Source organism: Tursiops truncatus, chromosome 21, assembly GCF_011762595.2.
Source record: "Tursiops truncatus isolate mTurTru1 chromosome 21, mTurTru1.mat.Y, whole genome shotgun sequence".
Classification (NCBI taxonomy): Eukaryota; Metazoa; Chordata; class Mammalia; order Artiodactyla; family Delphinidae; genus Tursiops; species Tursiops truncatus.
The window spans coordinates 30,167,164-30,180,637 of record NC_047054.1 but is presented as its reverse complement, the minus strand read 5'-3'; the positions used below and the strand labels follow the sequence as shown (position 1 = coordinate 30,180,637).

The following is a 13,474-nucleotide window of genomic DNA, read 5'->3' as shown; positions in this document are numbered from 1 at the left end:
ATGTTGCTTTGACCATCTTTATTGAACAAAACATAGGCTGCCAGATTTGTAAGATGCCAGAGTACAAGACTCCTCAGCTATCTGAGTCTACTGGGCAAGGAGCTCTACTATTTTTCCTTTATAACTTAGGGTCTGTGGCAGAGCCTGTGTTAAGCCCCTCTAGGAGAATCACAGCAGAGGCTCCTGAGGTTTGTAAGCAAAGACACGCCCTCATTGGTATATGCTGTGGATTGAGTGACGGTGCCCCAAAAGATATGTCCACTCAGAACCTGTGGCTATAACCTTATAACCTTGCAAAGAAAAAAGGGTCTTTGCAAGGTGTAATTAAGTTAAGGATCTCAAGATGAGACCATTCCAGATTAGACTGGACCCTAAATCCAACGACTAATATCCTATAAGTAAGAGAAGGGGAAAAGACACACAGAGGAGACATCAATATAAAGACAGAGGCAGAGGCTGGAGTAACATGTCTCCAAGCCAAGGAATGCATAGGATTGCTGGCAGCCATCAGAAGCTAGGAGAGAAGCATGGAACAGATTCTCCCTCACAGCCTCCAAAAGCAATCAACACTGTCAATACCTTGATTTTGGACCTCTGGCCTCCAGAAACAGAAGGGGGAAAAAATTCTGTTGTTTTAAGCCACCCAGTTTGTGGTACTTTGTTATGGCAGCCACAGGAATCTAATATAGTATGTAAGTATGTTTCTTTTATGAAAGCTTTTAGCTCACTACTGGGCTCTGATAGAGCCTAAAATTCAGACCATGTGATCTTCAGACTATATGATCTTGCAACCTGAACCGCTCTTCACAGACTGACGTCATCAGGCATTCACAGGAGTACTAATCAAATGGAAGTGTTATATATATATATGGTTGGGTCTGAACAGGTCCTAAAAGCTTTAAGTTGCATAACCAGGTGATTAATACTCCAGTAGGCCTACTCCTATCACGTTTCCATCATTTCCTAAAACCTACTTTTATGGTATCCTGTGACCAGCTAACTGAAGGAGGGAAAGTAGAGGTATGATATGCCAATAGTACACAGAAGTAAGTCCACGGGTATAATCTTAAAAACTCATAGACAGTTGGCCCTAAAAGAGAATAGAGCAAAGTAAATTCTCCCGGTAACTAGAATTTCACATGGTACACTTACATATCTAGTTTTCCTGTATACGAACTGATTACATTAAATGAGGCAGAAGCAAGTTATGATGTTGTTTCTTGAAAGTTTAAGAATGTTACCAACCTTAAGAAGGGTGAATATGGATGTTAAGTATCCCACCTAGAGGTGAACTGTGGGATACTGTAGAGAGGTTCAATCATTCAAACTATTTCTACCTTGTCTCCCTGTGCTATTAGACGTTGGAAACCTAACAACTCTATACCAGACTCCACCGCAATTAAGGTGCTGGCATGTTACTAGTTCCTGCTATTCATACACCCAAAAAAGACTTAGTTGCAGAAGTGAGCATTGTCAGATGGCAGCCACGTGTGAATATCTGGTCCTTCTGACATTTGTAGTAATAGAATTATCTGGTCCTTTTGGACTACTGGGACAGACATTCTGCTGCCTAGCCCAAACACCACAGTGGTATTTTCAATAGAATACTCTTCCGGTATAGTTCCCACGGTATCACTAGATATTCTTCCCTGCGTTGTGACCCTAGTCACATTGTAGCATCTATGTAGCATCTAAACCTGCCTCTTTGGTACTGTCTAAGGTTTTGTGATCCTAACATTCTTTTGTATGTGATATTATATATCTGGAAAACCCAAAAGAATCATCATAAATATTATTTTAAAAAGAGGATTTAGTAATGTGACTAGAAACAAAATTAATATATAAACCAATCATTTCCCTATACACAAATAAAATAGGAAGTAACCATTTACAATAACAACAAAATGTGTAATACCCATGTAAATAAATTCCTAAAGGAATATATATAATTTAAATTTTAAAAAAAACTTTAAATTCTAAAATGGTTCATAAAAAAAGTCAAATAAATTGAAAGCTATATCCAGTTCTTGGAATATAAAGATAGCAATTTTCTTTAAATTAATTTATAAATTTTATGAAATCCAAGGGAAAAGTCCACAGGAGTTTTTTGAAACAACATAAGATGATTCTAAAGCTCACATGCACAAAAAAAAAAAAATACAAATTGACCAAAATTTTCTGACAAAGAAAATTAGAGGGACGTAAGCTAGAAATAGAAGGAAATTGCCTTAACTAGAAAAAGTATCAGAAAGCAAACATTAAAAATTGTAAATTATGAAATACTACAGAGAAATTCAAATAAAACGAGGTAACAAAGTCTATTATCACTGCCATTTTCAAAAATGTTCTGAATGCCCTCGTTAATATGATAAAATGATAACAAGAAAGAAGGGCATAAATGTTAGAAAGTAAAAAACTATGTCATTATTTGCAAACGATATAACTATCTCCTTAAAAGTACTTAGAGAATCAATAGAAAAACTCTAAACTACTATAATTAAATCAACTGAAATAGGCATCATCAAAAAAATTAATGAAATAGGATATATGAAGAGGCAGGCTTTCAAATCACTGGGGGAAATCTAGCCAATGGATAGCGGCAGGAAGACTGAACATCCATTTGAAAAGTAATTAAGTTGGGTTCATACATATGTATATATATAAAGAGTAAATAAAATGTATTTATATGTTTCTATATATAATATGTACATAAATACATATATATTCAAAATCGATTAAGATTCAAAGCCCAGAAGTCTTAAAGGAAAAGATAAATATATTTGCATACATAGAAATCTTTTTAAAATCTTTAAAGATGCAGGAAAGATTGTAAGAAAATACAAAGTATAAAAGCCGAAGGATTAACATCCATAATATGATTTATGATTAAAGGTGGCTAACTCACTACATGTTTACCTCTTCTCTCAGTGAAAACCCTCTAAAAGTAGACAAAGGAAAGGTGCTACCATCAGCTAAGAGGTCTCAAACAATTTTCTGGAAGATAAGCTAACGATGGAAGTGTGATCATTGTTGAGAGATTCTAGAAAAACTCTAAAACAGAAATCAGATGTGATAGATACAACAGAAAGTATTCTTTCCCATTGGTATACTTCTTAGGAACTAACTCCAGACTTAGCCATGTAACTTACTTTGGTCAATTAGACAATAGCAAATGTAACAGAAGCAAACCTGAAAAGTGCCTGTGCACTGTGGCTTGCCCTCTCACTGCCTTGGAATCCTGAAACCACATGTAAACAAGCCTGAGCTGTCCTGCAGGAGGGTGAGAGACTATGTGAAAGGGAGCCAAGGCACCCTAGCTGAACACAGTCCAACAGACAGACCAGTGCGTGAGACCATCTGGATCATCCAGCTGCCAACCAACTCAGGAGCGGATGACAGATCCAGGAAAGAGCACCGATGCGCCACAGACTACCTAAGCCAGTCCAAACCAGAGCAACAGCCCCACCAGCCCATAGAATCATGTGCTAGAACAGAGGCTGATGAAGGTGAAGCTCAGTCTTAAATACGGCTCACTGAGAAGATGGCATCTGGGCACAGAACTGAAGAAGGTGAGGAGGGGAACAAATGAATATCTCTGGCAGATCATCCCAGGAAGAAAAAGGATCAAGCACAAAGGTCTTTGGGAGGAACTGCCTGGCATGTCTGAAAAGCAGCAAGGGAGCCACTGTGGTTGGAGTAGCATGAGCAGTGAGGAAGAGGGTAAGGGGTGAGGCCAGAGAGGAGACAAGCTGCTGAGATCCTGTAGGGCATTACAGGTCAGAGTTAGCACTTTAATTTTTATTCTTGGTGAGATAAGAAACCACTGAAAGATTCTGAGCAGAGGGCGGACATGAGCTGACTTAGATTTTAACAAGAAAACTTTATGTTGAGAATAGGCTGAAGGATGGTGTGTTAGTTATCTATTGCTGCATAACAAATTATCCCAAAATTGAGCAGCTTAAAATAGGGAACATTTATTAATCACTAGTGTCCTTAGGTCAGGTATCTGGGCACAGCTTAACCGAATGCCTCTGGCTCAGACTCTCACAAAGCGACAGTCAAAGTGTAGGCCAGGGCTGCGACCATTTCAAGGCTTGACTAGCATAGGATCCACTTCAAGGCTCATGCAGTTAGCTGTTGGCAGGCATTGGGGCTTTCCAGGCTGTTAATGAGAAAGCTCAGCTCCATGCCACACAGGCCTCTCCAAAAGGCTCCTCACAATATGACAACTTGCTTCCCTCAGAACAAGGGCTCAGAAAAAGAGAGACTGAAAGCGGGCACCCAGGACAAAAGACACAGTTTTTCTGTATCCTAATCTCACAAGAGACATCCCATGATCCTGACCACATTTTATTCACTAAAAACAAACCATAAAACACAGCTCACTCCGCCTGCCGATGCAGGGGACACGGGTTCGTGCCCTGGTCCGGGAAGATCCCACATGCTGCGGAGCGGCTAGGGCCGTGAGCCATGGCCACTGAGCCTGCGTGTCCGGAGCCTGTGCTCTGCAACGGGAGAGGCCACAACAGTGAGAGGCCCGCGTACCCCCCCAAGAAAACCAAAAAACAAAAAACACACAGCTCACATTTAAGAGGAGGGGATTACACAAGGGCGTGATTACCAGGATGTGGGAAACATTGGTAGCCATCTCACAGGCTGCCTAAGAGAGTGCAAGAGAAGAAATATAAATTTGGAGTTATCAGTATCAACATGGTACTGAAAGCCATAGACTAAATAAAATCGAGTAGGGAAGGAGCCAATTCAATGAGCAGATCTTTTGTATGCTGATTCAAACAATGCGTGGACATTATTTTCTAGGTGATTACAAACTGTAAGGAAACTTATTACACTCATGAAACAATTGAAAATTTGAACACAGACTGAATATTGGGTGATAGAAGAAATCGTTAATTTCTAAGCCATGATCATGATACTGTGGTTATATTTTCTGGCCATTTAGCAATATATATTGAAATGCTTAGACACGAAATGATATAAAGTCTATAATTTGCTCCAAATAATATGAGAATAGAGGAAGTGGTAGGGAACGTAGAAAAGAAACAGAATTAACCACGAGTTTATAACTGTTGAACCTGAGTTCTTTATTCTTCTATTTTTGCATTTATTTGAAATCCTCATAATTAAAAAAAAAAGTTAATAACATGCAGGCCAAATAGCAATGGAGTAACATTCTCAAAGTGCTACTGGAAAAACAACTGTCAGTCTGAAATTGGATATCAAACTAAATTGTCATTCAACAGTGAGGGAGACATAAAGACATTTTCAAGTAAACAGACGATTTACCACTCAAACTCTTGACGAAAAAGATACTAAGAAGGAAAGAGTAGGGTGCTAGAAAGAAGGTAAGCAAGTCAAGCTATAAACTTGTGGATAAATTTAAGTAACAATAAAGATGATGACTCATTTGGGAAACAATACATAAAAGTGGCAGTAAATACTAAATAACAGTAACATGTAGGATGATAAAGGCAGTGTCTGACAACTTTCTAAGGTCATTGTCGTTTTTAGAAGAAGACATGTTGCTTAATTGTAGACTCTAAGTCAATTATACATGTTACATTAAAATCAGAAAAACACATAAGACAGGAAATAAGATTTTTAATGATATCAAATAAAAAGTATAGTAAACAGAAAGCATAAAATATTATAAAAGACTTAAATACAAATATACTCTCCTTGAAAGTAGCATGGCTTTTCCAGTTTACTTCCTGGAAGTAAAGGGCTCAAGAGTTGTGTTAATTCTCAAATAGTCAAAAGCTTGTATAATCTAGTTTGAAGTTCCTTTGGCAGTACACTACCATCAAAAACGTAGAAGTTTCTCATCTAGTTGTCTTCAGTAACTTTGTCATGCAATTAAAACACATATAAAACTTTTTAAAGTCATAATTTTCAAATCTGCTTTATTTCTTTGCCCTTTATTTTCTGGATACTAGACCCTTTTCAGACAAATCATTTACAAATATTTTCTCTCATCCTGTAATTTCTTGACCTAACTCCTATTTCTCCTTCCCTCCTCGCTCACCTCTCTCTCTCTCAACTAAGTGATGGCAACCATAAGTCAGTCTAAAAAAATATAATGTAAGGCCACACCCTTGATTGCAGTGCTAACCTGAGTAATTTTCTCTAACTGAGAGTTTTTACTGACGTTTCACTGCTCAAACCTTTTAAAATTCCATTTCTTACTATTTGAAATCTGGAACTGGTCACCCTTTAAAGTCCTGAAAGGCCCCAAATTTCTGGATTTATTCCCTATTAATTCGATTTGCAAACTGGTCAACTGTTTCCTGAGATTATCTCTTTCTCTTAACACTTTGACAAAATTGAGTAATGAAACCAACTTCCACGGCTAACAATCTCTTATCTAACTTCTACAGAATGTAGTCTGTCCTACAGTTTTTACCAAATGTTCTGTCACTTCTTGTCATTGATTTCCATTTTTTCCAGGTGGTTTCCATTTCTTGTCACCTGCTACCCATCAATACCCAGCAGCAAAGTCAAAGGCATATATTTCAAGTTTATCATGGCAGCACACCACTTCAAAGCTCCAACCTCTATATTAGTCAACTGAGGCTGACCAGGCTATGGAATGGCAATAAATAAACCTTGAAATCTTGGTGGCTTAACACAATAAAAGTTTCTTTGTTTTTCATGCAAAATATGATGGGAGTCACCAGGAGCTCTCATTCAAATAGTAACTCAGAGATCCAAGCTCCCTCCAAGTGGTAACACCATAAACTCAGCTCATAGCTTCTAAGGTAAATCTGGCATCAGAAAAGAAATATAGAAGAGAAATACCAGCTCTCAATTGCCTTGATCTAAAGTGATGCAAATCACTTCTTCTCAACCCCACGAGCAATAGTATTTAAACTGCCCCACACTAAATGGAAAAAGGCTCAGAAATGTAGGCAAGAAGATGGATACTTAGTGAGCACTGGGGACTTTGCCACATAAAAGGATGGAAAAAATATGTTCACAGCAAATATTAGCCAAAGGAAAGCTGACATACCTATGTTAACATTAGCATGAATAGACTCAAAGGAGGAAAAAAGCATTATTAGGAATAAACAGGGGCAGGATATAGTTAATAAAAAGAAACCAGAATGAATGTAAATAAATAAAGTTGGAACCCTACCTCACACTGTGTACGAAAATTAACTCAAAATGGATCAATGACATAAACATAAGAGCTAAAACAATAAAATTCTTAGAATAAAAGATAGGAGTAAATATACATGACCTTAGATTTGGCAATGGGTTCTTAGATATGACACTAAAACCATGAGCAACAAAATTAGATTCCATCATAATTTAAAACTTTTGTGAGTCAAAGGACACTCCCAAGAAAGTGAAGACAACCTACAGCATGAAAAAAAAATTTGCAAATCATTTGTCTGAAAGTCTAGTATCCAGAATATAAAAGGAACTCTTGTAACTCAACAAAATGAACAACCTAATCTTTAAAATGGGCAAAGGACTTCAATACTCATTTCTCCAAAAAAGATATACAAATGGCCAATAAGCATATGAAAAGATGCTCAACATCACTAACTATCAGGGGAATACAAATCAAAGCCACAATGAGATACCCTGTCATAACCATTAGGAAGACTATAATCATTAATAATCTTCCTAATAACATGTATTAGGAAGAACGTGGAGAAACTGTAACCCTTGTGCACTGCTGGTAGAAATGTAAAATTGCACAGCCAGTACGGAAAACAATGTAACAGTTCCTTAAAAAATTAAAAATAGAATCACCGTATGATCCAGCAACTCCACTTCTGTACATATACCCAAAAGAATTAAAAGCAGGGACTCAAACAAGTACAGGTACATACATGTTCATGGCAGCATTATTCATAATATCCAAAAGGTAGAAGCAACCTAAGTATCCATCAACAGATGAATGGATAAACAAAATGAAATATGTATTTTCCCATATGTATTTCACACAATGGAATGCTATTCATGTGTCAGAATAAAAGGAGAAAATTCTGACACATGCTACAACATGGATAAACATTGAGGGCATTATGCTAAGTGAAAGAAGTCAGTCACAAAGAAAAATACTGCATAACTCCACTTACATGAGGAAACTAGAGCAGTCAGATCCATGGAGACAGAAAGTAGAATGGTGGTTGCCAAGAGCTGGGGGAAGGGAAGAATGAGGAATTAGTGTTAAATGGGTACTGAGTTTCAGTCTGGGAAGAATAAAAAAAAATATTCTGGAGATGGACGATGGTGATGGCGAAACAAAGTGAATGTATTTAATGCCACTGAACTGTACACTTAAAAATGGTTAGAATGAGTACAAAATAGAAATCATAGAGCTGAATACAATAACTGAACTGAAACTTTCAATAGAGGGTTTCAACATCAGACTAGATTAAGTGAAAGAAAGGATCAGCAAACTTGAAGACAGAGCAATAGAATTCATCCAATCAGAGGAGCAAAAAATTAAAATTAAAAAAAAGAATGAAAAAGAGTGAAGACAGATTAAAGGATTTATGGGACACCATCAAGCAGACCAGTATCCACATTATAGAAGTCCCAGAAGGAGAAGGAGTGGGGGTAGAGGGCAGAAAGCTTATTTAAAGAAATAATGGCTAAAAACTTCTCTCACCTGGCAAAAACAGAAAAGAAAAATAGACATCCTAATCTAGGAAGCTCAAAGAAAACCAAAAAAAAAAAAAAAATTAAAGAGAACTACACTGAGACAGGTTATAATTAAACTGCCGAAAATTAAAGACAAAGAGAAACTCTTAAAAAGCAGCAAGAGATTTTTTTTTCTTAAATTCCATATATATGTGTTAGCATACGGTATTTGTCTTTCTCTTTCTGACTTACTTCACTCTGTATGACAGACTCTAGGTCTATCCACCTCATTACAAATAGCTCAATTTCATTTCTTTTTATGGCTGAGTAATATTCCATTGTATATATATGCCACATCTTCTTTATCCATTCATCCGATGATGGGCACTTAGGTTGTTTCCATCTCCGGGCTATTGTAAATAGAGCTGCAATGAACATTTTGGTACATGACTCTTTTTGAATTATGGTTTTCTCAGGGTATATGCCCAGGAGTGGGATTGCTGGGTCATATGGTAGTTCTATTTGTAGTTTTTTAAGGAACCTCCATACTGTTCTCCATAGTGGCTGAACCAATTCACATTCCCACCAGCAGTGCAAGAGTGTTCCCTTTTCTCCACACCCTCTCCAGCATTTATTGTTTCTAGATTTTTGATGATGGCCATTCTGACTGGTGTGAGATGATATCTCATTGTAGTTTTGATTAAAAGAAAATGTCATGAAGAACCTAGGGGTAAGACAGGAATAAAGACACAGACCTACTGGAGAACAGACTTGAGGATATGGGGAGGGGGAAGGGTGAGCTGTGACAGGGCGAGAGAGAGGCATGGACATAAATACACTAACAAATGTAAGGTAGACAGCTAGTGGGAAGCAGCCGCATGGCACAGGGCTATCGGCTCGGTGCTTTGTGACCGCCTGGAGGGGTGGGATAGGGAGGGTGGGAGGGAGGGAGACACAAGAGGGAAGAGATATGGGAACATATGTATATGTATAACTGATTCACTTTGTTATAAAGCAGAAACTAACACACCATTGTAAAGCAATTATACCCCAATAAAGATGTTAAAAGAAATAAATAAAATGAAATAAAATAGAAATTTAAAAAAAAAAAGCAGCAAGAGAGGGGCTTCCCCGGTGGCGCAGTGGTTGGGAGTCCGCCTGCCAATGCAGGGGACGCGGGTTCGTGCCCCGGTCTGGGGGGATCCCACATGCCGCGGAGTGGCTGGGCCCGTGGGCCGTGGCTGCTGGGCCTGCGCATCCAGAGCCTGTGGTCCGCAATGGGAGAGGCCGCAGCAGTGAGAGGTCTGCATACTGCAAAAAAAAAAAAAAAAAGCAGCAAGAGAAACACAATTTGTTTTGTACAAAGGAACTCCCATAAGACTATCAGTGAATTTTTCAGCAGAAACCTTGCAGGCCAGAATGGAGTGGGATAGTATATTCAAAGTACTGAAAGAAAGAAAATTCCACCTAAGGATACCATACCCAGGAAAGATGTCCTTCAGAATTGAAGGAGAGATAAAGAATTTCCTTAAAAAAGTTAGAGTCCATCACCACTACAATGGCCTCACAAGAAATGTTAAAGAGAGTTCTTCGTACTGAAGCAAAAAGACACTAACTTTAAAAACTAAACATATCCTTACCATATGATCCAGCAATAGCACTCCTTGGTATTTACCCAAAGGAGTTGAAAACTTATGTCCACACAAAAACTTGCACACAGATATTTATGGTAGCTTTGCTCATACCTGTCAAAACTTGAAAGCAACCAAGATGTCTTTTAGTAGGTAAATGGATAAGTAAACTGGTATATACAGACAATGGAATATCACTCACTGCTAAAAAGAAATAAGCTATGCAGCCCTGGAAAGACACGGAAGAACCATAAATGCATATTACTAAGTGAAAGAAGCCAATCTGAAAAAGGCAACATACTCTAAGATTCCAACTATATGACATTCTGGAAAAGGCAAAACTATGGAGACAGCAAAAAGATCAGTGGTTGCCAGCACTTAGGGGAAAGGGAGAGATGAACAGGTGAAGCACAGACGATTTTTAGGGCTGCAAAACTACTCTGGGGGATACATGTCATTATACATTTGTCAAATTCCACAGAATGTAAAACAGCAAGAGTGAATCCTAAGGTAAACTATAGATTTGGGGTGATAATGATGTACCAGTGTGGGATCATCAATTCTAACAAACATACCACTGTGGAGCAGGACGCCTAGAGCAGAGATTGTACAGGTGTGGGGACAGGGGTATGTGAGAAATCTCTGTACCTTTCTCTCAGTTTTGCTATGAACCTGAAACACTCTAAAAAATAAAGTTTATTCATTTTTAAAATGGTTGAAGATGGTAAATTTTATGTTTTGTATATTTTACCACAATTTAAAATAATTTTAAAACAAAGGTATAAAGAAGATGTAGCACATATATACAATGGAATATTACTCAGCCATAAAAAGAAACAAAACTGAATTATTTGTAGTGAGGTGGATGGACCTAGCATCTGTCATACAGAGTGAAGTAAGTCAGAAAGAGAAAAACAAATACCATATGCTAACACATATATATGGAATCTAAAATATATATATGTAGGTTCTGAAGAACCTAGAGGCAGAACAGGAATAAAGACACAGACGTAGAAAATGGACTTAGGACACGGGGGTGGGGAAGGGTAAGCTGGGACGAAGTGAGAGAGTGGCATGGACATATATACACTACCAAATGTAAAACAGGAAGATCAGCTCAGTGCTTTGTGACCACCTAGAGGGGTGGGATAGGGAGAGTGGGACGGAAACACAAGAGGGAGGAGCTATGGGGATATATGTATACATATAGCTGATTCACTTTGTTATAAAGCAGAAACTAACACACCTTTGTAAAGCAATTATACTCCAGTAAAGATGTTAAAAAAGAAAAAAACAAAGGTAATGTATTAAAAAAAAAACAAATGGGTAAAATATCCATTAAAGTTCAAAATAGACCAATGGATTTTAACATAACATATTAAGAAAAATTCATTGATATGTTTTAGATTCCACACTGCAACTAAACTTTACCATTTATCAAGTGTGCATTTGGTGCAGCATCCAAAGAGGAACACTGGTAATTACCTGAAAAGGCTCCTAAACTACTCCCTTTTCCAACTACATAAGCTGGAATTTTTTCATATACTTCAAACAAAACATTCCGCAACAGACTGAATGCAGAAGTAGATATGAGAATCTAGCTGTCATCTATTAAACCAAACCTTAAAGAGATTCACAAAATGTAAAACAATGCCACTCTAAATTCTTTGTTTTGGAAAATATAGTTTTTATTTTTTAAATGTGTTACTTACATTAACATATAATAGGTCTATTACTGTAATTGAGTGGAACCCTATGGGGCTTTCCCAGGACAGACCCCCACACACATCCAATGTCCTCTGCCTGCCTCTTGTCTGTAGAAAAACTTTAGTCAAAGAATAAATTCAGAGAAGTGAAAAAAAAATGCAGAACCAAAGGAAAGCAGTCAAACAAGACAAAATAATAATAGTTTAGCCATTAAACAAAGTCAAGGACCTTTAGTTCCTCTTCAAGAGCTATAGATAATATTCTGAGCCATGTCCTTTGAGCTGTTTTGCAGACACTGAAACCCTCACCAGGTGGGAGAAGTTAACTACGTGATGACCAGACTGCAGCCAAGACATAAGGTGCTCCATCTTGCACAATTCCAAGAACTGGCCTCAAGGAAATGGGAACCAACCCTGGAACTGAAGATTAACTGAACTTAAAACAATCAAGATGACGCTGATCAGACCACCACATGACCAATTTCATGACTGCGGGAGCTGATTGTGCTGTTCTGCAAGTCGTAGCCCCCTCCCTCTGCCTATACATCCCTGAAACTCCCCTTTCAAAGCTCTTGCCCCCTGATCAACAACCAAGCTGGTGTTTGGACACAAGTCTACCTTCTCCCCAGGTTGCCAGCCTCCTGAATGAAGCAACCTTTCCTTTCCTACCAATACCTGTCTCTCGAGTACTGGCTTTCGAGCCGTGAGCAGCCAAACCTGAGTTCAGTAACATTACTGTTATTTTTTAATGAATTAATTAAAATTCTTAAATTTCTACATTAATTTCTAATATGACAAATACTGACGAATATAAGCAGAACATAAAAGCTCTCTGAGAACTTCGATAATTGTTACATTTTTGTTCATTTCTTTGCTGAAAGAAACATTCCGAAAAGTTTCAGAAACACTGTATTTAAATGTTGCAGGTGTTATGGTGAAGATGTGTCCCCCGGCCCCAGCTTTCCTATTGGAAGCCCTAACCCCCAATGTGATGGTATTCAGCAATGGGATCTTTGGGAGGTAATCAGGGTTAGATGAGATCATGAAGATGGATCTCTCATGATGGGTTTCACGCCTTTGTAAGAAGAGACAAGTGAGTTTGCTCCTTCTCTCTGCTCACAAAGAAGAGGTCACGTGAGTACACAGCAAGAAGGGAACGGTCTACTAGCCAGGAAGAGAGACCTCACCAGATCCCCACTATGAGAGCACCCTGATTTCAGGCTTCCTGCCTCCAGAACTGTGAGAAAATAAATCTCTGTTGTTTAAGCCACCCGGTCTAGGGTATTTTGTGGGGGGAACGGGGGGTGCGTCCGAGTTCAGCAGTGTAGCATGTAACAGCAAAATGACTGGAAACAATCCAACAGTCCTTTAATAAGAGAACTGGCTGCTAAATTGTGGTACCCCCCAAGCCACAGAACACTATGCAGATGGGGGAGGAGAAGACAAGATATTCCATGTACTGACACAGAATGGGAAGATTCAGAACAGTGTATAAAAAGGGAAGGAAAATAACATATCTTA

At 38.2% G+C, this 13,474-nt stretch overlaps 1 protein-coding gene across 14 annotated transcripts in view; it reads right to left on the bottom strand.

The window, feature by feature from the left end:
* ADAM32 (ADAM metallopeptidase domain 32) overlaps positions 1-13,474 on the bottom strand; it is a 168,701-nt gene that overhangs the window by 154,520 nt on the left and 707 nt on the right. The window lies entirely within an intron of this gene.